The sequence below is a fragment of the Meles meles genome, chromosome X (genome assembly GCF_922984935.1).
Source record: "Meles meles chromosome X, mMelMel3.1 paternal haplotype, whole genome shotgun sequence".
In the NCBI taxonomy this organism is placed as follows: domain Eukaryota; kingdom Metazoa; phylum Chordata; class Mammalia; order Carnivora; family Mustelidae; genus Meles; species Meles meles.
The window spans coordinates 33,188,895-33,216,110 of NC_060087.1; the positions used below are offsets into that span (position 1 = coordinate 33,188,895).

A 27,216-nucleotide genomic window follows, 5' to 3' on the forward strand; every position below is an offset into this window, starting at 1 on the left:
AGAGAGAGATCATAAGTAGGCAGAGAGGCAAGCAGAGAGAGGAGAAAGCAGGCACCCCACTGAGCAGAGAGCCCAATGCGGGATTCGATCCCAGGACCCTGAGATCATGACCTGATTCAAAGGCAAAGGCTTAACCCACTGAGCCACCCAGTTCACAATTTTTTTTTCCTAAGACTTTAAACTCCATTAAGGGAGGGAAGTGAATCCATAATTCTTTTTCTTTTTTTTTTTCTAAGATTTTATGTATTTATTTGACAGAGAGAGAGATCACAAGTACGCAGAGAGGCGGGGGGTGGGAGGAGAAGCAGGCTCCCAGCTGAGCAGAGAGCCCAAAAGGGGGCTCGATCCCAGGACCCTGAGATCATGACCTGAGCTGAAGGCAGAGGCTTAACTCCCTGCCACCCAGGTGCCCTCATAATTCTTTACTTACATTTTTCTCCCCACACCCTCAGACTCCTCTCACTGTTTACTCCAGAATAGGAATTTGGAGAAAAGGGTATGGGGTGACGGAGAGTGCCTTTCTCCTTTTGTTGCTCTGTTATGAAAAAAATTAATTTTACTTTGTAATTCATAAATAAGAGTTAGACTGGAACTTTATATGATTTCAGTTCTAGAATTTCCACTGGATTCTTTTTTTTTATAGTTCCTATTTCTTTGCTGAGATTCCCTGTCTTCTTATATTCAGTGTGGGGATGTTTTTATTCACTTCCCTGAACATAATTAAAATAATTCATTTCATACTCTTGACTAATAATTTGGACAACTGGATTGTCTTGATTGTCTTTTTCTTAAAAATTGGACCATGTCTTTTCTGCTTTGTGCTCTGCTTTGTTCTAATCTTGAATTTTACCCAGGATATTGTAAATGTTCTGTCATGGAGACTCTACCTTCTTTTATAGTCCTTGAAGAGTTGATTTTGACATTGTGTTTGTTTCTTTTTAAATCAGGTGCATCGGGCGCCTGGGTGGCTCAGTGGGTTAAGCCGCTGCCTTCAGCTCAGGTCATGATCTCAGGGTCCTGGGATCGAGTCCCGCATCGGGCTCTCTGCTCAGCAGGGAGCCTGCTTCTCTCTCTCTCTCTGCCTGCCTCTCTGCCTACTTGTGGTCTCTCTCTGTCAAATAAATAAATAAAATCTTTAAAAAAAATAAATAAATAAATCAGGTGCATCATTTGGTTGGTTTCAGGCTGCATGGTTTGAATCTGAGGTGACAACATCACAAATTTCCAGGGTTTTTTAAAATTTAGCTGTGTAATTGGAGCTTGCCCTGGCACATGTATGGTTCCGGGGCCAGGCACAGAATTGAGCAAAGTTTATAGGGAGAAGCTGGCGCCTTCCCCCTCTGTCTCCTTTCCAATGTCACCTCCTTGCTATCCAGGAGCTGTGATTGCCCTGGACTCTGGCCTCTGGTTCTTCAGGCCTGAAATACTGCAGATTTTCTTTTTTTTTTTTAAGATTTTATTTATTTATTTGAGAGAGAATGAGTGAGAGAGACCATGAGAGAGGAGAAGGTCCGAGGGAGAAGCAGACTCCCCAAGGAGCTGGGAGCCCGATGCAGGACTCGATCCTGGAAGTCCAGGATCATGACCTGAGCCGAAGGCAGTCACTCAACCAACTGGGCCACCCAGGCACCCTACTGCAGATTTTCTATCAGAGTTTTAGCCACTTCATGTAGTGATATCTTCGTTCCATCCTCAAGGCGAAAGAATGGGAAACTGGCACTGTGCCCTGTTTCTTCTTCCAAGTTTCAGATCTCCTCCAGGATCTGCCTGTTTTTGTTTATTCTGCTATGCCTCTCGGTCACTGTTTTATATTATTTTTTAATATTTTCCCTGAGTTTTTAATTTGCTTCCTGACATAGGGTTGGATTTTGTAGAGCTACTAAGCTATGCTAATAGCAAAACTCTATAGCTCTATGTGATTTCAGATATTACAAATCTCAGACAAACTTCGTGACTGTAAAAGTTTCTATGGTGTTTTTGCTAATGGGATATTATAATAAAAATAATCTAGCTGGTGAAGATGAGCCTTTAAATTCTGTATTTAAGTACAGAAGAAAATAGAATTTCTCAGAAGGCTGTAGAATAAAAATAACAAATAATTAGAAAGGTAATTACTTAGAAATTCAGATTATACATTAAAGACATTTGAAGAAAGAATAAATGGCATTACAGAAGGCATAAGTTAAGAGGCAAATACAAACTCTGTGGACTTGATTCTAAGTCATTATATATAAAGACATTGGGCCTTGGTATATGTTTTTCCCCTCCAAGTCTGATGTGTGTCGGCAGGGGCTCTCTTCCACTTAATGACTCAGGGATCTAGTTGCCCACCATATTGTGATGTTGCCAGGTGAATGTGGGGCTTGCATGGCTGCTACAGGGAAAGAAAGAACCAGAGAGCTGTTTACATACAGGTTTTCTATACCCAGACCAGGAAATGGCATGTATTTCTGTCTATAACCCTTTGGCTAGAACTCAACGAAGTGGTCCCAATCCATCTGCAAGGGAGGTTGGAAATGTTCTTTCTGTGTGTATCCAGGAAAAGAAAGATGTATGATGAACACATGGCATTGTGTGTACCACATTTTCCTTTTAATCAAAGCTATTGAAAAAAGAGGGAGATGATTTTTTTTAAGAGAGATGTGATTTTTACTCCACATTTCTCTCTCTCTTTTTTTAAGATGTTATTTATTTATTTGACAGAGGTCACAAGTAGGCAGAGAGGCAGACAGAGAGAGAGAAAGTGAAGCAGGCTCTCTGCTGAGCAGAAAGCCCGATGTGGGGGCTCGATCCCAGGACCCTGGGATCATGACCTGAGCCGAAGGCAGAGTCTTTAACCCACTGAGCCACCCAGGCGCCCCCGCATTTCTCTTCTTAATAAGAGAGAGATAGTACTTTCCACATTGTTCCTTCTTGCATATTACAAGAATATCAATAGGACCAGGATCATCTCATTTATGCAGTTGATCTAAACGAGCAAAATGGCTGACTTACCATAAAGAATAATATCTTTATTTACAGACAGAATGATATTTGGGGGGTTTCTGGTATTTTAGATGTTATTTCTACTTCCCTTTCTCAGTAGTCTTAGCAACCTGCTCTATATTACAAGGGTAATATAGACTTGGGGGTTGGTGTACAAGAAGAGATACAGTATATGTAGTTTTTATTTATATACAGGAGGGTATTCCACAGCCTAGATGAAGGGTAGGAGCACAGGGGCCCTGTCACTGAGGGTTGCTGCACCAGGGGCTGCCTTCATGCTGATTGCCCTTCATCCCTAGGAAGGCTAGTAGACTGAGCTTTGACCTTCCTCTCTGGGGGCTATCTGCCCTAACATGTGGGGAAGCACCACAGTGATGTCCATTCAGGATCCCAAAGCCTGAAAGGTTCTCCACTCATTACTGATTCTCCCTTTAAAAGTATTTCCTACCTTGGATTTTGGACTTACTAGGCACAGATTGTTTCACTGTTATAGTTGGACTTTAATTTTTTTAATTCCTTTTTTTAAAAGATTTTATTTATTTATTTGACAGAGAGAGAGAGATCAGAAGTAGGCAGAGAGACAGGCAGAGGGAGAGGGAGAAACAGGCTCCCTGCTGCGCAGAGAGCCCGACACGGGGCTCGATCCCTGGACCCTGAGACCATGACCTGAGCCCAAGGCAGAGGTTTAACCCTCTGAGCCACCCAGGTGCCCCGGGTTTTAATTTTTTTTTAATTTACAATATCTTACCTAACCTTTCATAGTTTATCCAGTGTTTTTCTTTTTTTCTTTATATTTTTGAAACTATCTAACTTCAAACTCTTTCTTCAGTTTTACTAAATGTTTAGCATACTTAGTTTTATGTATTTTTTTAGCTCCTTTCATACATATATACAGAGAGGGAGAGGAGAGAGACTACCAGATACAGGAATAGACTAGACTTCTATACACAGTGCAGCATTTTAGTGCAGAAATCATCAAAAGCTATTTTCTTTTCAAAAGATTTTATTTATTTGACAGAGACAGAGATCACAAGTAGGCAGAGAGAGAGGAGGAAGCAGGCTCCCTGATGAGCAGAGAACCCGATGCGGGGCTTGATCCCAGGACTCTGAGATCATGACCTGAGCTGAAGGTAGAGGCTTTAACCCACTGAGCCACCCAGGCGCCCCATCAAAAGCTATTTTCTAAAAGAATCAATATCTCTGTGACCATAGGTAATTTTAGCAAAATAACTATTATTTTAATAAAAGATATAGTATTTTCTAAACAGATATACATTATATATAAAATTATAATATAAATTGACTTATTAAATAATTCATTTATACTGATGTACATTAATATATTAATACTACATTATATTATATATAGTATTTTCTAGAATATATACACTATAAAGTGCATGAAAAAATACCCCAGAGTCAGAAAACAAAAATCACTGAGTCCTGTCATTCAATCTCTGTTCACAATTTTAAAGACTTCTCACTGAAAACTTGATGTTTTTAAGTAGATAGAGAGCAATCCACTACAAAATCATGAACAGCTGAGGAGGCCATCTGTAGAAATGGAGAGAATGGAAGATTTGAGACATTGACATTAGAAGAGCATAAAGCAAGTAAATGGAGTAAAAATATTATAAAGGTATAGTTTTAACATTTTTAAGGGGAAAGAAAGGAAGTGATAAGCCACAAGCAAAATCTCGTAGATCAAGAAAAATCCCTAATGCTAGTTTCTTGATAGGAAAGAGCTAGAGATACTAGACATAGTTCATAAGCCCCTAATATAGAAAAACTGATGTCACCCCCAAAGGCTAATAACATTAGCCCTAAGAGCCCTGTGGAAGTTCAGAGTAGCCAGAGTGCTTCCAAGTGTTCTTCCTGATGGAAATAAACAGCATGAGGTAAAACTAATTAATCTGATTTTACAGCCCAAGTTGGGAAAGAGCAATCTGGCAATTTTCCCACAGAAGCAGAAATGAAGAAATAAATAAATAAATCCGTTTGTATTTATTTTCGCTATATATATATTTTTGGGGGGGGGCTATATATTTTGTACATAAGTCTAGCACCTTTTTTTTTTGAAATAAGCATTGCCCTTCCATTTAGAATTTATACCAGAAAATGCATATTCAGGCTAGAGGTTTATTTATTATTGAGTTCCAAATCGAATAAGAAATGACGGTAAAAGCTCAAGAACTTATATAGAACCATTAAATAATTTATGGAGGAGCATAACTGAGAGAAGGAAGGCGAGAAGACTAGGAAGAGGCTAAGAGCAAAGAAGAGAAAGAAGGAAGGCAGATGGGAGGGAGGATTTTTCCTCAAGTTTTTTGTTTGTTTGTTTGTTCTTTTTTTTTTTTTAAAGATTTTATTTATTTTTTGACAGAGAGAAATCACAACAAGGCAGAGAGGCAGGCAGAGAGAGAGAGGGAAGCAGGCTCCCCGCTGAGCAGAGAGCCCGATGCGGGACTCGATCCCAGGACCCTGAGATCATGACCTGAGCCGAAGGCAGCGGCTTAACCCACTGAGCCACCCAGGCGCCCCTGTTTGTTTGTTTTGTTTTGTTTTTTTTAAGATTTTATTTATTTGACAGAGATCACAAGTAGGCAGAGAGGCAGGCAGAGAGAGAGGAGGAAGCAGGCTCCCCGCTGAGCAGAGAGCCCAACGCGGAGCTGGATTCCAGGACCCTGGGATCATGACCTGAGCGGAAGGCAGAGGCTTTAACCCACTGAGCCACCCAGGCGCCCCTTTCCTTAAGTTTTAAATAGATTTTGGTTTTGAAAGAAATGAGCCATGTGTGCTACAAATTCCCAAATTCAATCTAAAAGTCTCCATTCCCAAAGTTCTTAAATTGCTGTTTAATTTCTCATAGTTTAGGCATTCTAGGCATTCCTGTTTGAAACACTAACCTGATTAGTTTTTCAGTTTACTTTTGGAAATTAGTTCATTAGTCTCTAATTAAGCCAAGTAGGGTAGGCTGAATAATGACCCCTAAATCCATCTCCTAATCTCTGGAACCTGTGACTATATTCTCTAACAGGGCAAAAGGGTCTTTGCAGAAGTGATTAAGTTAAGGATGGTGGATGGGGAGCTTAGCCTGCATTAGATAAGTGGGCCTTAAATGTAATCACCAGTGTTCCTGTAAGAGCGAGGCAGAGGGAGTTTGGGCAACAGAAGAGGAAGTGTGACAATGGAAGCGGACGTTGGAGAGAAGGGAGGGATTGGAGCTGCAAATGTAAAGGAAGATGAAAGGAGCCACTAGCCAAACAATACAAGTGACCTCCAAAGACGGAAGCGCAAGAAAACAAATCCTTCCCTCAAGTCTCCAGAAAACACAATCCTGACAACACCTCGATTTTAGACTTTTCAAACATTTTAGACAGTTCTGAGATCAAGAACTGTAGGAAAATAAATATATATTGTTTCAAGTCCATAAATTTGTGGTAATTTGTTACAATAATAAGAAATCTAGTATAGTGAGCCAGTTTAAATAGATCTGAAAGCTAAAGAAAAGGCTCTTTCCATATATTCATATATATATACATATATAAAGGCTATACATATATAAAGCTATTGATATATACATATAAAAAGTGTAAAAAGTGTATGTACATACATACATATACATATATATGAAATCAAATATCTGATATGTTAGGCGTTTAATAAAAACAGAAAATACAGATGCCTGGATAGCTCAGTTAGTTGGGCATCTGCCTTCAGGTCTGGTTGTGGTCCTCAGCAGGGTGCCTGCTTCTTCCTCTCTCTCTGCCTGCCACTCCCCTGCTTGTGAGTGCGCTCTCGCTCTCTCTCTCTCTCTGTCTCAAATAAATAAATAAAATCTTTAGAAAAAAAAAAAACAAAATACAACACATTCCACTGGAAGCATATGAAGGTACTCTTAAGACGTATAACATCAGGGACATCTGGATGGCTCAGTAAGTTAAGTGTCTTACTTTTGGTTTCAGCTCGGGTCATGATCTTAGGGCCCTAGGATTGAGCCCTGAGTAGGCTGCATGCTGGTTGAGGAAGCTGCTTAAGATTCTCTCTCCTGCTGTGTGCCTGGGGGGCTCAGTCAGGTAAGCCTCTGCCTTTAGCTCAGGTAATGATCTAGGGGTCCCGGGATTGGCCCACATTGGGCTCCCTGCTCAGTGGGGAGCCTGTTTTTCCCTCTCTCTGCCCCTCCCCCCTGCTTGTGAGCTCTCTCTCTCTCTCTCAAATAAATAAATAAATAAAAGAGACTTTTTTAAAAAGAGAGAGCTGCCCCTCCCCAGCTCTCTTTCTCTCTCTCTTGAATAAACAAATCTTTAAAAAAAATACATAACATCATTATACTACTTGTACTACACTTGGACTCAGCTGAAAAGCCATTATTATATCACTTGTGATTGTGCTAAAACACAGATGAAATTGAAATATGGCAGAAACTCTCTTAACTGACCTCTTCCTGAAGGAGTTATAGATTAATTGATAATCTCAATTTCAGTTGTAAAAGATACTAGCCGATGTCCATACCATATTGAATATTCCTTGGTAATAATACTCATGCCTACTTCTGGTCCCACCAGTTAAGTTGTCTGCTCTAAAAATAACTGTGCTTTTTCCCAAACAGATTTATTTCAATAAATAATATACATCCAGAATTTGATAACAAAGATTGTAATTCTTGTTTTTTTTTTAAAGATTTTATTTATTTTTGTGAGAGAGAGAGAGAGAGTGAGCACACACACAAGTGGATTGGAGGGGCAGAAGGAGAATGAGACTGCCCACTGAGCTGGGAGCCCAACCAGGAACCCCATCCTAGGACCCTAGGATCATGACCTGAGTGCAAGGCAGACACTTAACCAACTGAGCCACCCAGGTGCCCTGCAATTCTTGTTTTTTTTTTTTTTTTTAAGATTTTATTTTCAAGTAATCTCTATACCCATTGTGGGGCTCAAACTCACAATCCTGAGATCAAGTGTTGCATGCTCTACCAACTGAGCCAGCCAGGCACCTTACAAAGATTGTGATTGTATCCATACAGTTTTCGTTTTGTTTTGTTTTAGTAAGCTCTACGCCCAGTGTGGGGCTTAAACTCACAACCCCAAGATCCCAAGTCAAATGTGACTGACTGAACCAGTCAGGCACCCTTGTATGTATAGTTGTAATTTCACACTTTGACCAAATGTTTCATAAGTTGATGCGGTATATATTGGAAAAAAGAAAAACCTTGTTTTCATGAAGATGCTTTGGAAAAATTTCATACAAATGAATAGCTAATAAGAATTGCTGTTAAAGTCTGAATGGGGGATACAACTTAAAAGTTTTAAAAGAATCATAAAAATATGGAAAGATTCTTAGATTGCTCCATAATTGTCTTCAGTTTCTTAAAGCCCTTCCCTAAGGACACTCAGAAGTGGAGATTAAAGATGAGGTGCTGGTTAAGAGTGTAAACTTGGGAGCCAGACAACCTGTGTTTTAATCTTATCTCTACCATTTACTGACTGTGTATCCTTAGGCAAGTTTCTTAACCTCATATATAAAATGAGAATGATAATAATTGCTGCCTCCAAGAGATACTGGGAAGACTGATAGTGCCTGACACACAGCAAGAGCCCAACTATTATTAATACTATTACTGCTACTATATATGTGGTTTATTCAAGAATGACTATCTGGCCCATCTATTGGTGGAACCGTAGTCAAAGAGGAGTCCTAGGCTTTATGTCAAGAGATTGATAACTAAATGTTCATACAGTTTTATGTTAAAATAAATTTTTCAAGAGGTGCCTGGGTGGCTCAGTCAGTTAAACACCTGCCTTTGGCTCAGGTCATGATCCCAGGGTCCTGGGATCAAGTCCCGTGTTGGGCTACCTGCTCAGCAGAGTCTGTTTCTCCCTTTCTCTTTCCCTGTGCCTCTCTCCCCACTTGTGCTCTCTCTCTCTTTCTCAAATATAAATACATAAATAAAAATGAAATTTTCAATTCTCTACTTTAGCCAACTTTGCCAGTTAACAAACCAATTCTTTTTTTTTTTCCATTTTATTTTTTTCTAACAAACCAATTCTAATCCTAATCGCCTCTAATGAGGGATTCTCCCATAGGTTGGTTTCTTTTTCTGTAAATTAGTAGCTTATAAACACACATATAAGACCCAAATCCTATGAAAATTAAAAGCTCCCATGACATACAAGTATCACTTGACTCAATCCTTTCTTCATATACATTTTTTTTAAGATTAAGCCTAAAACAATAAAACAATCTGCCTGTGGCCTGTGGCATCCTGTATCACACTGGCTTTGCTGTTCTGTCTCTGTGTTATGATAATAAGGGCCAGGGTCCTTTCAAGCTGAGATTGCCTCCTGTAGCTGGTACAGAAGGATCCATTAGCATCTGCTTTTGAACATTTTAGTGTTGTTGCATCTCATGGTTACCTACAGAATCATATTGAAGTAGATGGTATTAAACTCTTCTGAGACCTAGCCAAATGTATTGCCTTGGGTCACCCAGGGAGGCCTACCCACCAGAAATGAGAGAAGTGAATCACTGCCTTCTGACTAAATGGAATTTCCTTTTTCTTTTCTTTTCTTTCTTTCTTTTTTTTTTTTTTTTAAGATTTATTTATTTGAATGAGAGAGAGAGAGAGTACAGGAGAAGGGGAGAAGTAGGAGAGGGAGAGAGACAATCCTTTCTTTTTTAATGTTTTATTAATTCATTTGAGAGAGAGGCAGAGGGAGAGGGAGAGGCAGGCTCCCTGCTGAGCCAGCCAGGAGCCCAATGTGGAGCTCAATCCCAGGACCTGGAGATCATGACCTGAGCAGAAGGCAGATGCCCAAGCATCTAAGCCACCTAGATGCCTGCCCTTTTTCTTTAAAGGTTGTATTTAGGGGCACTTGGGTAGCTCAGTCGTTAAGCATCTGCCTTCAGCTCAGGTCATGATCCCGGAGATAAAAGATTTATGAAAATCAATTCAGATTGTGATGAAACTAAAGGTATATTTGAGCTGAAGACAAAATGGCCAACAAACATTCACACTAAATAGAGAGCAAATAGAAAATCATTAAATGTTGCCTCTATTTTTCCGTCTAAAACCTGGATGTTTATTTGACTAAAGGAATTCAGGATCCGTCAAACATCTTAGATTAAGAATCATAACTTCTGGCATTAATAAGGAATACTTAGAGTAAAGAGCACAATATGAGATGTCCAAAGACCTGGATTCCAATCCCAGCTTCACTAAGTATTAACGTAAAGATACATAACCTCTCAGAGATGAGTGAACTGGAATCAGACACTTATTGATCCTGACCTTTATCAGCTGTGACATTGAGCACCATGCTTAACCTTCCCTGGCCTTGGATTTGCTATTTGTAAAACAGAACCAAACTCCCATGGGTAGAAGTAATAATTACATGGAATAACATGTAAAGAGCATAGCACTGTGTCTGGCATACAAGTGCTAAACAAATATTAGCTGTGATTTACTTATTCATTTGTTAAGGAGGAGGTTAGAGACACTGGCAGGAAGGAAAGAGTGTCAGAATTGGTGTCATTAGCTCATTGAAAGGGAGCTACTTTTAAGAATTATTATTTACAATTCTTCAGTCTGTAAAGAAATGCTGGTACTCTAATGTAAAACCCTGGGTAACCATACCCTAACCAATCAAATCTTTCATCATAGATCTTGCTCTTTTATAGGTTTGTGAGTATTTTTTATGTAGTAAACATTCTGTCAAATCATAAACAATTAGCCTTGGAAATAAAAGAATATGCAGAGAGGCAGTTCATAGTTACAGCAATTATTTTAGCTTTTATTCTAATATTAGCAACACTGATTATAGCAACAATGTATTAGCAACATTGATTATACTTCCCCAACAATTGAGAACTGTTTAGCCCCCCCAAAAATTATCCAAATCCAATGAGGTTAGGACTTAGAGTACCTGTTTGGGTCCTCCAGGGAGCCAACTCTGACGTAATCAGGATTACAGGAGGTTTGGGGGAAGAATGAAAAAGAAACATCTGTGAAAGGTAGATGGGTAAATGTAAAGGTAAAAGGACTGGGCAGAGAAAATCTTGAGCCTAAGATGCTGATTTGACCCTTTCTAAAGACAAGTGGGGAAAAGCAGGTCAGAGAAAACCTTGGATCAAAATGCAGATCAATAAAGCCTCAGCCAACCCAAGAGGGAGCTCCAGAACAAGGATTGCTCCTTGGAGGAGTCCTGCATTGGGTAAGAATGGCCAGGTGCCAGTGCCCGCCCCCCCATGCCCAACCACTTGGTGGGGTTTGCCCATGAAACATGCATCACCCTCCCCACCCCCCATCAAAAGTTGAGACCCATCCTGTAGGTGATATAGCATGAGGTTGCCAGCTAACTCTGCTCCTTGTATCCGAATAATTTTATTTTATTTATTTTTTTAAAGATTTTATTTATTTATTTGACAGAGAGAGATCACAAGTAGGCAGAAAAGCAGGCAGAGAGAGAGAGAGAGAGAGAGAGAGGGAAGCAGGCTCCCTGCCTAGCAGAGAGCCCGATGCGGGACTCGATCCCAGGACCCTGAGATCATGACCTGAGCCGAAGGCAGCGGCTTAATCCACTGAGCCACCCAGGCACCCTAATTTTATTTTTTGAAGGAAGATTTGAATGATATACCAATGAAAGCTCCCATAATATATAAATCCTCAATGTATTTTATTAGGATAAAAATCTCCCCTATTTTTCATGCCCTGTATAAGTTAAAATTTTATAATTTAAAGCTTTTATATCTTTTCTTGAATATATTTTACCAAATTCTTGAGTCGTTAATTTTAAATCAATTACAGACTGTAAAGGATTTAAAAATATATATATTTAAAAGTTGATTTATTTTCTTTTTACAGGCAAGTAAATATTCATTCCTGTGTTCCCAAATATAACAATAAACTTGACATTTAAAAATGCTGACATACCTAGCCATTACATTTTACTCATAATTTACATCTAACTAAAATTCATAATTTTGAAGTCATAGTTGTGTTACTGTGAGCACATGTTAGATACAAAAACAGCATCCTCTATTAGTTTTCAAGTTCTTTGAGGGTAAGCATAGTATCCATATTGCCAAGTATACTCCAAGAGGTTCTATACTGCCTAATTATAATGTAATGAGAGATTATTTAAAATATACCTTTCAACTACTCTATGATCTAGTAATTACACTAGTAGGTATTTACCCCCAAAATATGAAAACACTAATTCAAAGGGATACATGCATCCTTATGTTTATTGCAGCATTATTTACAATACTCTGGAAACAAAACTCTGGAAGCAGCCCAAGTGTTCATTGTCCATTGATAGAGAAATAGATAAAGAAGGTATTATATATATATATATATAATGTATGTTGTACACACACACAATGGAATATTATTCGGCCATAAAAAAGAATGAGATCTTGCCATTTGCAATGACAAGGATGGAGCTAGAGTATAATGCTAAGCGAAAAAAGTCGGAGAAAAACAAATGCGATATGATTTTACTCATATGTGGAATTTAAGAAACACAACAACAGAGCAAAGGAAACAAAAAAAGAGAAAGTAAGAGACAACCCAAGAAACAGACTCTTAACTGAATAAAGAAAAACAATGGTTACCAGAATGGAAAGAGGTGAGGAGAATGGGTTAAATAGGTGATGGGAGTTAAGGAGGGCACTTATTGTGATGAGCACTCGGTGTTGTATGGAAGTGTTGAATCACTCTATTATACACCTGCAACTAATATAACACTGTGTGTTAACCATACTGAAATAAAGTAAAAACCTTTCATGTCCATCTGGTATGTAAAACATTCATTGAAAATGAATAGGTTTTTTTAATATATCCTTTTTCCTAAATTCAGGAGGATGATAGACTGTGCTTTTGAATTACTCTGTAATCAAAACAAGCCATGGACATTAGAAGTGTAAAGCCATACTGAATTCATCATGACAGCAAACCAGAAGATGGTCTCTCACATATATTTTTATAGAGTTATATGGACAGGCAGATTGAATCTTGTGGATATATACTGGAATTTCAAATTCTTTTTTTTAAAGATTTATTATTATTATTTATTTGACAGACAGAGATCACAAGTAGGTGGAGAGGCAGGCAGAGAGAGAGGGGGAAGAAGGCTCTCAGCTCAGCAGAGAGCCCAATGAGGGGCTCGATCCCAGGACCCTGGGATTATGACCTGAGCTGAAGGCAGAGGCTTTAACCCACTGAGCCACCCAGGCACCCCTCAAATTCATTTTAAGACATTTTAAGAAACATGAATATTGGTTCCCTGGATAATCTAAAATTTTAAGTAAGTTATTTCCATATAAATGGCAGTCATAGTTATTATGTAACTAACTTTGGTACTCTGTAGCCAAAAGACATTTCCTGTGTTCTCATGAGATCTAGTAAATATATGTAGCAAAAAAGGGAGTTCATTATTTAACATCTCCTAAGTATGCTACACTTTATTCAATCTTTTTCCCCACATTTTACTATACATTTTTCAAACATACAGAAAAGTGGGAAGAATTGTACTATGAACACTCACCACCTAGATTCTACAGATAACATTTACATTCACTTGCTTTATCACTTTTATCAGTCTATCCATTTCTCTATCCTTGTATCAGTCCAAATTATTTTTAATGTATTTGAAAGTAAATTGTATACATCATTATATTTCCCCAAAACACACTGGATTGAATTCAAGTTTAATATTTGGTTGTATTTTTTTAAATTTTTTAAAAAGATTTTATTTATTTATTTGACAGAGATCACAAGTAGGCAGAGAGGCAGGCAGAAAGAGAGGGGAAAGCAGGCTCCCTGCTGAGCAGAGAGCCCGATGCGGGGCTCGATCCCAGGACCATGAGACCACACCTGAGCCGAAGGCAGAGGCTTAACCCACTGAGCCACCCAGGAGCCCCTTTGGTTGTATTTTTTTGAGGAAAAATATCTATACAATGTAGTGCACATGTCTTGAGTGTTACCATTCAAGGAGTTTTCACAACAGCATAAATCTGTGCAATTAGAATATGGAATGCTAATTTCACCTCATAAAGTTATCTCCTGTCCCCTTACCACTTCCCAGTCTTCCAGCACTCCACAGGAAAATACTGTTCTCTTTTTTCCTGCCACAGATGAGTTTTAACTGCTCTAGAACTTCACGTAAATACATACTCTTTCATGTAAGGCTTTCTTTTTTTAGGATATTTTGTTTCCAGATTCATCCACATTGTTACTTTTTTTCAGTAGTTCTTTCTTTTTTATTGCTGAGTAATATCCCATTGTGTGAAGATACCTGAGCTTGTTTATCCATTGTCTTACTGATGAGTGCCTCTGTTTCCAATTTCAGCCTGCTATGAATCTTCTTGTACTAGCCTTTTTTGGTATATATTTGTTTTCATTTCTCTTGATGAGGGGACTTGTTGGGTTATAGAGTAGGCATATATGTCTTGTTTTAGAAGAAATTGCCGGATCTTTCTCCAAAGTAACTGTATGGTATTACACTCCACCAACCATGTATGAGTGTTCCAGTGGCTCCATGTCTTCACTAATATTCAGTGATGTTAGTTTTTACAATTTTGACCAAACTTGTAGGTATGTTTTGTTAGCTGATTATGCTTTTATTGTGCCTTTCCATGATGACTAATGATGTTGAACTCATTGTCATGTGCTTTTTGTTCATTTTCTTTTTATTTAAAAATTTTTAAAAAAATTTTTAAAAAAATTTTTTGGAAGATTTTATTTATTTACTTGGGAGAGCAGAAATGGGAGGTGAAGAGCAGAGAGGGAGGGAGAGGGACAAGCAGACTCTGTACTGAGCGTGGAGCCCAACATGGGGCTTGATCCCAATTCTGAAAGCATTAGCTAAAACCAAGAGTCCGACGCTCAACAGACTAAATCACCCAGGCACCCCTTTTGTTCATTTTCAAAACATTTCTTTTTATTGTTTCCAGAATTCTGCATGCATATTGATACCAGTATTTTGTCAGATATATGTCTTGCAGATATTTCTCCCAGCCTGAAGATTGTTCACTAATTTTCTAAATAATGTCTTTCAATGAGCAAAAGTTTTAAATTTTTATGAAGACCAATTTATCATTATTTTCATTTAGGTTATTGCTTTCTCCCATGTTAGAACCTTTGTCTACCCCCGAGTCACAAAGATAGTCTATGTTTTCACATAAAAGATTTATAGTTTTATTTTTTACATTTAGGTCTGTGTTCCATCTCAAATTAATTTTGTTTATGGTGTGAGGTAGGAATTACATTTTATTTCTTTGCATATGAATACCCAGTTGTTCCAACATTACTCATAGTAAAGGCTTTTCCTATTCCCAAAGTAGCTAATAGCTTTAACTACTTTGTCAAAAATCAATGACCAGGGATGCCTAGGTGGCTCAGTTGGTTAAGCAACTGCCTTCGGCTTATGTCAGAATCTTGGGGCCCTGAAATCAAGTCCTGCATCAGGCTCCTTGCTCAGTGGGGAGCCTGCTTCTCCCTCTACCTCTGCCTACTACTTCCCTTGCTTATACTCTCACTCTCCCTCTGGCAAATAAATAAATGAATTCTTTAAAAAAAAAAATCAAAGACCATACAAGTGAGAGGACGTTTCTGGGCTCTCTATTCAATTCTCTTGATATTTTTATTGATCTTCATGCCACACTATCTTGATTACTATGACATTATAGTAGGTCTTAAAAGTCAATTATTGTAAGTCTCATAAGATTGTTCTTCTTTTTCAAAATTGCTTTGGATAATGTAGATGCTCCCATATACATTTTATAGTCAGCTTGCCTATTTTTTTTAAGTCTGCTGGGATTATGACTGGGAGTGTGTTGATGCTAAAATCAAAATTGGGAGAACTATATCTTAACATTACAGACTCTTATAATCCACGAACATGGTACATTGTTCCATTTAGTTAGGACTTGCTGAATTTCTGTCAGCAGTGTCTTGTACTTCATAATAAACAGGTCTTTCCCCTTTTCCTAAGCATTTAATAGTTTCTGATGTTATTGTTAATCAAACAGCATTTAAATTTTATTTTCTAATTGTATGGTACCATATAAAACACAATTGATTTTTCTATTATTTAATTTCAAATATAGTTGATCCTTGAACAACATGAATTTGAACTGTACAGGTCCACTTGTATGAAATTTTTTTTAAATGCACATACTTTATTTTCCTTAGATTTTCTTTTCTTAAGGTATTCTCTGCACCCAGCGTGGGGCTCAAACTCACAACTCTGAGATCAAGAGTTGCATGCCCTACCGACTGAGCTAGCCAGGTACTCCACAATTTTTTTTTTTTGATAAATAAAGGACAGTACTGTAATTGAACTTTCCCTTCCTTATGATCTTCTTAATAACTTTATTTCCTTCTGCTTCTTTTATTGTAAGAACACAGTATATACATATAACATGCAAAATGTGTTCATTGACCATTTTATGTTATAGGTAAGGCTGCTGGCCAACAGTAGGCTATTAATAGTTTAAGTTTGGGGGGAGTCAGAAGTTATACTGGTTTTTCAACTATACAGTGTGGGGCTGGTCAGTGCCCCAACCCCCTGTGTTGTTCAAGGGTCAACTATGTGAATTTTGTCTGGCTATCATATTGTATTTATTGCTAATTTAATTCCACTGTAGTCAGAGGACATGCTCCGTGTGATTTCAGTTCTTTTAAGTTTATTGATGCTAGTTTTATGGTGTGTCATATGACATATCATGTTACCTGTGTTTATGAAGATTTTTCAAGACAAAACAGAAGAAATACAAAATTAAACCCTTTCTTGCAGTTTACCAACCACTTCGGAGTTAACAATGTAAACACATGGAACAATAGAAGAAAGACAGGAAAAGTCAAAAATTATATCATTCATACGGATTAAGCCATAAGTGTTGCAAAGTTCTAAAGAAAAGGATTTGTTAGAGTAGGGACTCAATCAGTGTGTATACCCCTCCACTCTTTGTAGACATGAGTGTTGGTTTGAAAGCTGTAGAACTAATAAATGAAATGACTGTTAACACAAGGGGTTAAAAAAAGATTGGGCAAGTCATCAACAGAAAATAGCATGGAATCTCCCTCTTCCTTCTATATGTTTTTTCTTCTTTTTCCACAAGAAATTTTTTTTCTAATCTACTATGTGTCAGGCTTTGTGATTAATATCAGAGCTACACTGTCCTTCCTCTCAAAGAAGTCTCAGTAAAGAGGGAGAGTCAGGCATAAGTGCATTAACACATAAGGTTTAAGAAAAAGGGGGATGCAAATACTATGGTAGCAAGGCTAGTGGGATAACTGATTTACTTTGCATGGTGTGCCACTAGGAAGACTTTACACAGTGGGTGTCTTTTGAGTTGGGTCTTTTTTTTTTAAGATTTTATTTATTCATTTGAGAAACAGAGAGAGCACAAGCAGGGGGAGCAGCAAGCAGAGGGAGTGGGAGCAGCAGACTCCCCACTGAGCTGGGGGCACATCGACATGGGGCTTGATCCCAGGAACTGGAGATCATAACCTAAACCGAAGGCAGATGCTTAGCCATCTGAGACACCCAGGTACCCCTGACCTGGGTCTTTAAGAATATGTCTGCCATACAGAGAGAACAGAAAAGTCCCAGCAACGTGAAAATGTAAGATAAATATAGAGAGTAACTTATCATGTATATGATTAGTATGGGGGTGAGTTTGCAAAGACGTGCTAGAGCCAAATAATTAGAAAATTTGATTGTGGTTAAGGAGTTTGTATTTTATGATAAAGTAGGTGGGAGTCATGAAATGTTTTTAAGAAGTGCAGTGGCTTAATCTTATTTGTGTTTATAAAGCTATCTGGTATAATTCAGAAGGGTGGGTTGGATTAAGAAGAAACTAAAGACAGGGAAACTAGTTGGAAGACCATGTCGGGCAATTGATAATGAATCTGAAGTGAGGCAGGACAGAGATTAATGTGAGACATGTACAAGGTAGACTGAATCAACAACTGAGGATAGAAAAGACGGGGTCATGGGTGACTTCACTGTTTCTTATGTGTGTGATGGGGTACATGGTGGTTTCATGAAGAAGGAAAGAAAATGCATAGGAAAAGGCAGAGTGTGGAAGAAAAATTGAGTTTTGTGTCTTATAATTTGAGGTGGCAGGATCCATTCATCAACTGTAACTATAGATCTGAAAATGAGGAGAAGGCTGAGGGCTAGAGATGTGATTTGCAAATCGTTAAGATTTACTTGACATTAGTTAAGCTGAGAACTGGATCTTTACCCTGCTGGTGTGCCTTGGGGAGACTAGTGAATGAGGATTAGGCTGAGATAACTTGTGAGGCCTCTCTGGGCCTTTGAGTAAATATTAAGAGGAAGGAGGATTTGAAGAATATGGGATAACCAGGAGATGTGCTAGTGATGTAGACAGTTCTGGAATACCAACTCTGACAGTCTGGTTCTTAAACTTGCCTTATTTCTTAAACAAGAGGTATATTATAAAAAAATAGAGAACAATTAAGCTCACATCATGTATTAATTAGAACATTTTGGGCTTTTGCAAGAGGAAACAATTTGAACTAGATTCAGTTAAATAAGACTTTCTTTTTTTCTAATAAAATAATATATTTACAGATAAACTTTAACCACTTTGGCAACTCTCTCATCTCCTAATTTTGTTGCAATTTTTTAATTAACATATAATTTATTATTTGTTCCAGGGGTACAGGTCTGTGATTCATCAGTCTTACACAATTCACAGCACATACCCTCCCCAATGTCCATCACCCAGCCACCCCATCCCTTCAACCCCTCTTCCCTCCAGCAACCTTCAGTTTGTTTCCTGAGATTAAGAGTCTCTTATAGTTTGTCTCCCTCTCTGGTTTCATTTTGTTTCATTTTTCCCTCCCTTCCCCTATGATCCTCTGCCTTGTTTCTTAAATCCCACATATCAGTGAAATTGTGTCTTTCTCTGATTGACTTATTTTGCTTAGCATAATACCCTCTAGTTCTATCCACGTCTTTGCAAATGGCAGGATTTCATTTTTGATGGCTGCATAATATTCCATTGCATATATATACATACCACCCTTTCTTTATCCATTCATATGTCAATGGACATCTGAGTTCTTTCCATACTTTGGCTATTGTGGACATTGCTGCTATAAACATTGGGGTGCAGGCGCCCCTTCAGACCACTACATTTGAATCTTTGGGTTATAAACCCAGTAGTGCGATTGCTGGGTCATAGGGTAACTCTATTTTCAATTTTCTGAGGAATCTCCATGCTGTTTTCCAGAGTGGCTGCACAAGCTTGCATTCCCACCAAGAGTGCAGTGGGGGGGGTCCCCTTTCTCCACATCCTCGCCAATGTCTATTATTTCCTGACTTGTTCATTTTAGCCATTCATTTCCCTGATGCCGAGTACTTCTTCATGTGTCTGTTGGCCATTTGTATGTCTTCATTGGAGAAATGTCTGTTCATCCCTTCTGCCCATTTTCTAACTGGATTATTTATTTTTGGGGTATTCAATTTGATAAGTTTTTTATAGATTTTGGATGCTAACACTTTATCTCATAACACATTTGCAAATATTTTCTCCCATTCAATAGGTTGTCTTTTGGTTTTGTCAGCTGTTTCTTTTGCTGTGCAAAAGCTTTTTATCTCAATGAAGTCACAATAGTTCATTTCTGCCTTTGTTTCCCTTGCCTTTGGAGACACATCTAGCAAGAAGTTGCTGCAGCTGAGGTTGAAGAGGTTGCTGCCTGTGTTCTTCTCTAGGATTTTGATGGATTCCTGTCTCACATTTAGGTCTTTTATCCATTTGAGTCTATTTTTGTGTATGGTACAAGGAAATGGTCCAGTTTCATTCTTCTTCATGTGACTGTCCAATTTTCCCAACACCATTTATTGAAGAGACTGTCTTTTTTCCATTGGATATTCTTTTCTCCTTTGTTGAAGAAATAAGACTTTCTTATGAGAATGTAGTGATACCTCATAGAAGCCACGGGAAAAAATGCTATTGTAATCAAGAGGCAGACTGCCATGAGGATCTAGGCTCAGCTCCACTCTACCTACTTCTTTTCTCTGTCTCTTTTCTCTCTTCTATCCTCTCCAGACTTGTTTTTTTCTATTTCTCCTGATGACATAGCCCCTACATTGTTGTTATAGCCCAGACACCCAGTCTTATCAATTCCCTCTCCCCATTCTAAATCCCCAGGGAAGTTTTCTGATTGTCCTAAGGTACTTGAGATACTCCTCCCCATCCATCCTGATCCAGTCAACTGTGTGTGTGTGTGTGTGTGTGTGTGTGTGTGTGTGTGTGTGAGATTAGAGGGCTCATGGACTCCAGTCCAATGAAATAATAATATATGGGGGTGGTATCCAGATAAGACATCAGTATTTTTTATAAGCACCCCAGTTTGGGAACCAATGAATTAGGCTCTGTTGTTTTTATGAAAATAAAGACTGTTGTAGGAATTATAATGCAGACTGCCCCCCTCCACCACAATGCTAATATCCAGGACATGTGGAAATATTATGTTACATAGCAAAGGAGAATTAAAGTTATAGATGGAATTAAGGTTGCTAATCAACTGACCTTAGAATAAGAGTATATGGGATTATCTGGTTGGGCCAAATATAATCACAAAGGTCCTTAAATGTGGAAGAGGTAGGCAGAATTGTCAGTGTGTCAGAGTAATGTCTTTGCTGGCTTTGAAGATGGAACGGGGCCATGAACCAAGGAGATGGCCTCTAGAATGTGGAAAGTCAAGAAAAAGGATTCTGCCTGGCACCACCATAAAGGAATTCAATTCTGCTGATACTGTGATTTTAGCCCAGTGTGACACTTTTCAGACTTCTGACTTCTAGAGCTGTAATAAATTTGTGTTGTATTAAGCCATTAAATTTGTGGGGTTTTTGTTTTTTGTTTTTATTTTTACAGCAGCCACAGAAAACTATTATTAAGAAGAATGGTTAATACTTGAATAAGAGAGGTACAAGATAATTCCAAGGCTATATTCCTTAAATACATTTGTTCCATTGTGAACTTTTTTAAAAATCTGTCTAGCACTTTTGTCTTGTTCTGAAAATAGCAATTTCCCTATTCTTCCCCCCCCCAACTAAGTGGTTCTACTGAGTGTACCATTCTTACGTCACACATGTACTTTTAATCCAAGAATGATTATGTTACTTGATCTTACCCAATTATGCTCTTTATCTGGTGTTGTAAAATTGGAATTGAGGGAAGAGAGGCTCATTCTCTGTGGTAACAGCTTGATAGGTATGAACCCACAGTTTGTCAGAGGCCATGGTTCTAAGCCTACAGAACTTGCCTTTCAGACATTCTGAAAGAATGACCCTGTCTAAAAGAGGCAGGTTTGAGAGCCTAACCTGGAATTTGAAGCATTCCCTTTATTTGTTCCATTTATTGTGAAAGTCATTCATATACTTACCCTTTTCACAGCTTGGGTTACATAATAACTTTCTCTTTTTGCCTAAGCTACTTTGTTGGACTTTTAGTCACTTCCATCAAAATATCCTGACAGTCTCCGTACTGTAGTGGTTATCACGTCCGCCTCACAAAATATCCTGACAAACTCAGACACAGAAGAAGAAAATAAACCCAGTAATCAAATGAAAGTTCAGGCACATATATACACATCTATTAAGAAAGCAGACATTACCTTTACTAACCTAGTGGAAATTTTAGGCATCTTCTGTATGTGAAACATTTTCAGTGAAATGAACAAGACAAAATCCTACTTCCAGGAATTTACAGATTTATTCATCCTACGGTCTGTGTTTATATTTACCAATATACATACCCTCTTGCAATATGGCCTCACTACAATCTCCCATACTTATTTGGCAAATGCAAAATACAAATGAGTTCAAGAAAGTCTGGCTTGTAAAATACACAAATGGAAGAACCACAAAGGTTAATAGGAAGAATTTCAGGATATTCAGATCTCTAAGTGCAATTACCAGACTCTCCCCAAAATGCTGCCATCACAGTCAAAACAGTTGCTGGGCAGGACTAGGGGTGTGGCCCTGTGGCAGTTCTTTTATTCTTAGCCAAATGTTTCTCAATTCCATCATAACTGAAGCAAAAAGAAGAAAGGAAAAGTAATTTGGAATAAATCACTTTAGGCCCACAGGCCAATTCACGTTGGATGCACTCAGGTGTGTTTATTTTAATAGCTGATCCAAAGGCACGTGAGATACCACAGCTGACCAGATTTTAAACATAAAAGCATAGAACTTAAAACTAAGCACGCATGCAGCATGGAATAATAATCAAGTTGGGCTTCTTAAAATGCTAAACGCCAGAAAACCCGAAACCATTAGGGCAAATTCCATACAACATAGGCTGAATATTCCGTTTCTCCGAGGGGCTTTTAGAAGGCCCCAATTCTAAGGTGGCTACCTAAAAAGCAGGGTCAAAGATGCCTCTTCTTGGCAACCTGTGTTCTTCTTCCCAAGAAATTCAGGTAGGCTTACTCAAGAATCTTTTTTAAGAAAAAAGTATATTATTGTCACCAAAAGTGCAGAAACAAAAGCAGTTTGTTCTCAGGAAAACCAATGCGTTCAGGGTTAGCACACATCAGAGAGACACGTTAACCAGGATACGCTGCATAGACGGTATGTGGGTGAGAAATGTCCAACCCCTCACCTCTGGAGGGCTGAGGATTGCGCGTGAGAGAAGGAAAAATGCGCGGAGGGTAGAGGTGGGGGAATAGTACGTGGGGAAATAGGCGTGCAAAAGAGTGAAAGGCTAGCTAGGGAGGATCTAGGGTGACTCCAAGGAGAGGCGTTGTGACTCCCGGGGACTGGCTAGCTTGGTTCCACGCCAAGCGGGCTTTCTCGAGGATAAGTGTGAGGGTGCACCGAGGGGACCAGAAAACTTCTCTGACAACGTTATCAACAGACCTCGAGAGTGGAAAACTCCAGCCGTGTGCCCAGAGCACTAGGTTTTCCGGACTAAGGCGGCGGAGGCTCCGCCCCTCGGTTTCCCACCCCGCCTGGCCACGCCCCTCCTCTCCTAACACCGCCCGGGCCCCGCCCCCTCCGCTTCCCACCACCCTTCCCATCCGCTCCTGGCTCCAGGCTCCTACTAGGTTCGTCGGAGGTGGGAGCGCGCAGGCGCGGCTGGCAGCTTGCAGAGCGCGGAGTAGTGGCGCGGAACGCGCGGTGAGTGAGGTGGGCTCGTGGGGCTGGTGGCCGGAGAACCTGGTTCCCGCCAAACATCCCGGGAGGGTTCGGGGATTGCGCGGGTGTGTGCCCCGGGGAGTCATCAGTCCCGTGAGTAGGCACTGGTCGGACGTGAGGCAGGGGAGTTGGCCGCACTGCTTAAGAGTGTCCAGCCCCGGCCGCGTGCGGAGCGGAGTGCGTGGTGGCGGGTGTGGGTGAGCGTTTGTGTAAGGAGGAAAATAGAAGGGAAGGGCTCCGGATACTGGAAGTCCTTACTCAGGCTTGGCAGGACCGGGAGGCTCGCCAAGGGCGCTGGAGGGTGTCCCAGCTTCAAGTTCAGTATCCCCCGCCGGGTGCCCCTGAGCGTCGTCCGGGGCCCATCCCTTCCCCGGCGCTGCGGTCTTAGAGTGCGGAGTTGCCAGGAACATTCCTTGTCGTGGGGGGAGAGGATTTGGGAAAGGTGGGCTTTCACCCCGGGCTAATGCCAAAGAGGGTGTGGCGTTCGTGTGACTTTCCTTCACCCCGCCCCCGGGAATGTGTCCGTCTTCTGGTACATTGTGCTCATGGACATTTTAACAAAGGCTATGACTGTTTTCTAGGCAATGGAGGGTGACAGCGGGGGCGGGTCGGTGGAGGGGGGAGCGTACGAGGTCGCAGTGTGGCCCTGGGGGGCGGGGGCAGGCGTGGAGGGAGTGGAAGGAAGGGAATAACCTTCCTGCCTCAGCTTTTTCTTTCTTCCTGGTCCGCTGATTTCGATCAGTGGTAGGAACAGCCTCGAGAGGGATATGATTGGAAATCAGTGTGTGTGTTCGGACTCTGGCTGCAGCCATTGGTTTTTATAATTGTGCTGTTGATGTATTTTTTAAGTGTCCCTTCAGTAGAAAAGCGAAACTAATGAAATTGAAGAGGAAATAATTGAACGAAAGGGTGAAGAGGCGGGGCGTCAAAACTTAGAGCTAAATTACTACCTTCTGATAGTCGTAGTATAAATAAAGCCAGATTTTGAAGGGCGAGAAGGTGCGCAAGTGGGCTAAGTGCAAAGTTGATTAGGGTGCTGTTGATTGGGTCGGTCAAGAGGGGATTATTGGATGCGTGTGTGGAGGTGCTGCCAAGTTCTTGGGTAGACTCACTTTAGAACCTTTAAAAATGATATCGGGAGTATAAAACATTGGGGCAAAGAACTGTAATATTGGATCAAGTTCCAGGGCTTTCATCTGCAAAATTAGGAACTTTAGGAAAGGCGGCATATGTGTTTTGAAGCATAAATGTTGTTTTTTTTACTCATCTGTTTTAACTGAATACAACAACTTCTTCCTCCTCCACCCCTTTCCCTTGATTGTGAATCCTGTTTTATAAACATTTAACTTTTCAAATCTGAAGTGTGTTTAATTAAAGGCACAATCCTCCCCCCTGCCCCACGAAGTGAATAGGATTTCTTCTTGTGTTGTCATTTTACTCTTTTCCTGTCATTTTAAGTTAAATGCCATGAACATTACCAGTTTGGGGGAGAGAGGTGTTAGTAATACCTTTTCCCTTTTCTAGTGCCTAATGAACCCCTATTCATCCTTTCAGATTCAGCCTGTTTGTCTTGGAAAAATTTGCCATCTCCCCCAGAATGAATCACCCTCTTTTCTGTTAAACTGGTACCACTGGTCTTATTTTTCTCTTGCAACCTCAGTCTTCTGTGTTACCCCAATACCTAGGGCTGCTGGGTATGTACTAAATGCCTAATAAATGCACTTAAAATAAATGAACTATAAATAATAGTTCATGAGGTAATAGAAGAAATTCAGAATGCTGAAATTATATATCATATATTTTTTTAAGATTTTATCTATTTTTTGACAGAGAGAGAGAGAGAGAGATCACAAGTAGGCAGAGAGGCAGGCAGAGAGGAGGGGGAAGCAGGCTCCCTGCCCAGCAGAGAGCCCGATGCGGGGCTCGATCCCAGGACCCTGAGATCATGACCTGAGCCGAAGGCAGAGGCTTAACCCACTGAGCCACCCAGGCGCCCCTATATATCATATTTGAACAACATTATTTGGAACGTGGATTAGAAAAAGTATGGAAATAAGTTCCCATGTATTAGTCTGGTTTATCCTTCTAAAAGAGGTGCAAAAAAAAAAAAAAAGATGCAAAATCTTTGCATATGTAGACAAGGTGTCATGAAAAGGCCAAATTTTAAAACAGGTCAACTTCTGATTCTGAAACTAGTGAAAAGTTAACGTGAAACAGAAGATTAATCATTTGTAGACCAGCACTAAGGCGCTGATGGAATTTAGGAATTTACAAGTGAATCAAGTTGGCCAGATGGTATCCTTGGAAGGCTAATACAATTAAAGAAACTGTAACATATTAGACCAATTAAAGAGACTAATTAGTTGCATGATACTCCTAAATCTTAAGGTGGTTTCAGCACTTGGCTAATGGGCCTCTTTTTAAAAAATTTTATTTATTTATTTGACAGATTACAAGCAGGCAGAGAGAGAGGAGGAAGCAGGCTCCCTGCTGAGCAGAGAGCCCGATGCGGGGCCTCAATCCCAGGACCCTGGGATCATGACCTGAGCCTAAGGCAGAGGATTTAACCCACTGAGCCACCCAGGTGCCCCTAATGGGCCTCTTTATGTTCTAGTGTGCCCCATAGGCTTGGCCAATTTCTGCAGCCTTATCTCTGACTTCTGTCCTAACTCTACCAGCATCATTGGCTTTAGAGTCACCTTTGGCTCATGAAGGGAATTATTTTCCCTTTGCTCCTTACCACTCAAACTCATTACCCCAACACCTAGCTTTCGTCTCTTCAGTGGTTTTACCAACTGGAGAAAATATCATGAGCAAATGATCACTCAATCTATAAGTGAGTAGAACTCATTTTAGTCTAAAAATGAGTCAGGATTGGCTTCTTGGTTAGTCTGCCTGTGCCAGCAAAGCAGAGAACTACTTTGGGCTATTAGTAACTTACGTTTTCTCCTCTCAATTTATCCCCTCTCTACCTAAATATAAAAGCACTTTTCCCCCATGTCTCTCTCTCTCTCTCTCTTTTCTTTCTCTCTCTTTATTTTTTTTTTTTTAAAGATTTTATTTATTTATTTGACAGAGAAAGATCACAAGTAGGCAGAGAGGCAGGCAGAGAGAGAGGAGGAAGCAGGCTCCCTGTGGAGCAGAGAGCCTGATGCGGGGCTCGATCCCAGGACCCTGAGATCATGACCTGAGCCGAAGGCAGCGGCTTAATCCACTGAGCCACCCAGGCGCCCCCTTTCTCTCTCTTTAAAAAATTTTTATTTAGTTAATTGACAGCTCAAGCAGGGGAAGCAGCAGGCAGAGGGAGAGGGAGAAGCAGGCTCTCCACTGAGCAGGAGCCCGATGTGGGACTCGATCTGTAGACCTGGGACCATGACCTAAGCTGGAGGCAGATGCTTAACTGACTGGGCCACCCAATCACCCCCTCCACATCACTTAAAAAAAAAAAAAAAAGAAAAGAATGTTAACCATTGTTCACGCCAAAACGCCAAGTTAGTGCCTGGTTTTTATGAGAAAAACTTGGGTCTCAGCGAGGATGAATAGTCCATAAAACTTCTTTTTTAAGAAATTCTACATACATCCTCTGTGGTCTTTAGATTCACTTACTGAAAAAGATATTCCAGACCATTGTGGTTAAGGCTTCCTTCTTAAACTTCCCTCATCTAGACTTCCTCTTCATATTTCTGATTTTTTACTCTCATTCTTTGACAGCTACTTCCTCTGAGTCATCTTCTTAGGGTTCTGTCCAAGACTCTTTCCCAGTCTATATAGGAGACAATAATATGGTGGTCAAGGGCATGGAATTTGGAGGCATTTGTTGAACTTTTTAAAGTATCAGTTTCTTCATTTATAAAAGTAATGAGTATAATATTTACCTCAAAAGTGAGATCAGGTATATTTACTGCTTATAATATTTAGCACATACTAATTGCCCTAAAAATGGTAGCTATTATTGGTAATTGCCATTTCTAATAAGGAATGTAATTTCAGTAGCAGTTAATTTTTTTTCTAAAGATTTTATTTATTTATTTGACACAGAGAGAGAGATCAC

General features: G+C 39.8%; 1 protein-coding gene across 1 annotated transcript in view; it reads left to right on the forward strand.

Moving 5' to 3' along the window:
* The first annotated feature begins 23,056 nt into the window (after positions 1 to 23,056).
* Positions 23,057 to 27,216, forward strand: part of PRRG1 (proline rich and Gla domain 1) — a 170,183-nt gene continuing 166,023 nt past the window's right edge. The window contains exon 1 of the mRNA XM_045996202.1: positions 23,057 to 23,147. The gene's annotated coding sequence lies outside the window, so the exon portion shown is untranslated. The remainder of the gene's footprint in view (positions 23,148 to 27,216) is intronic.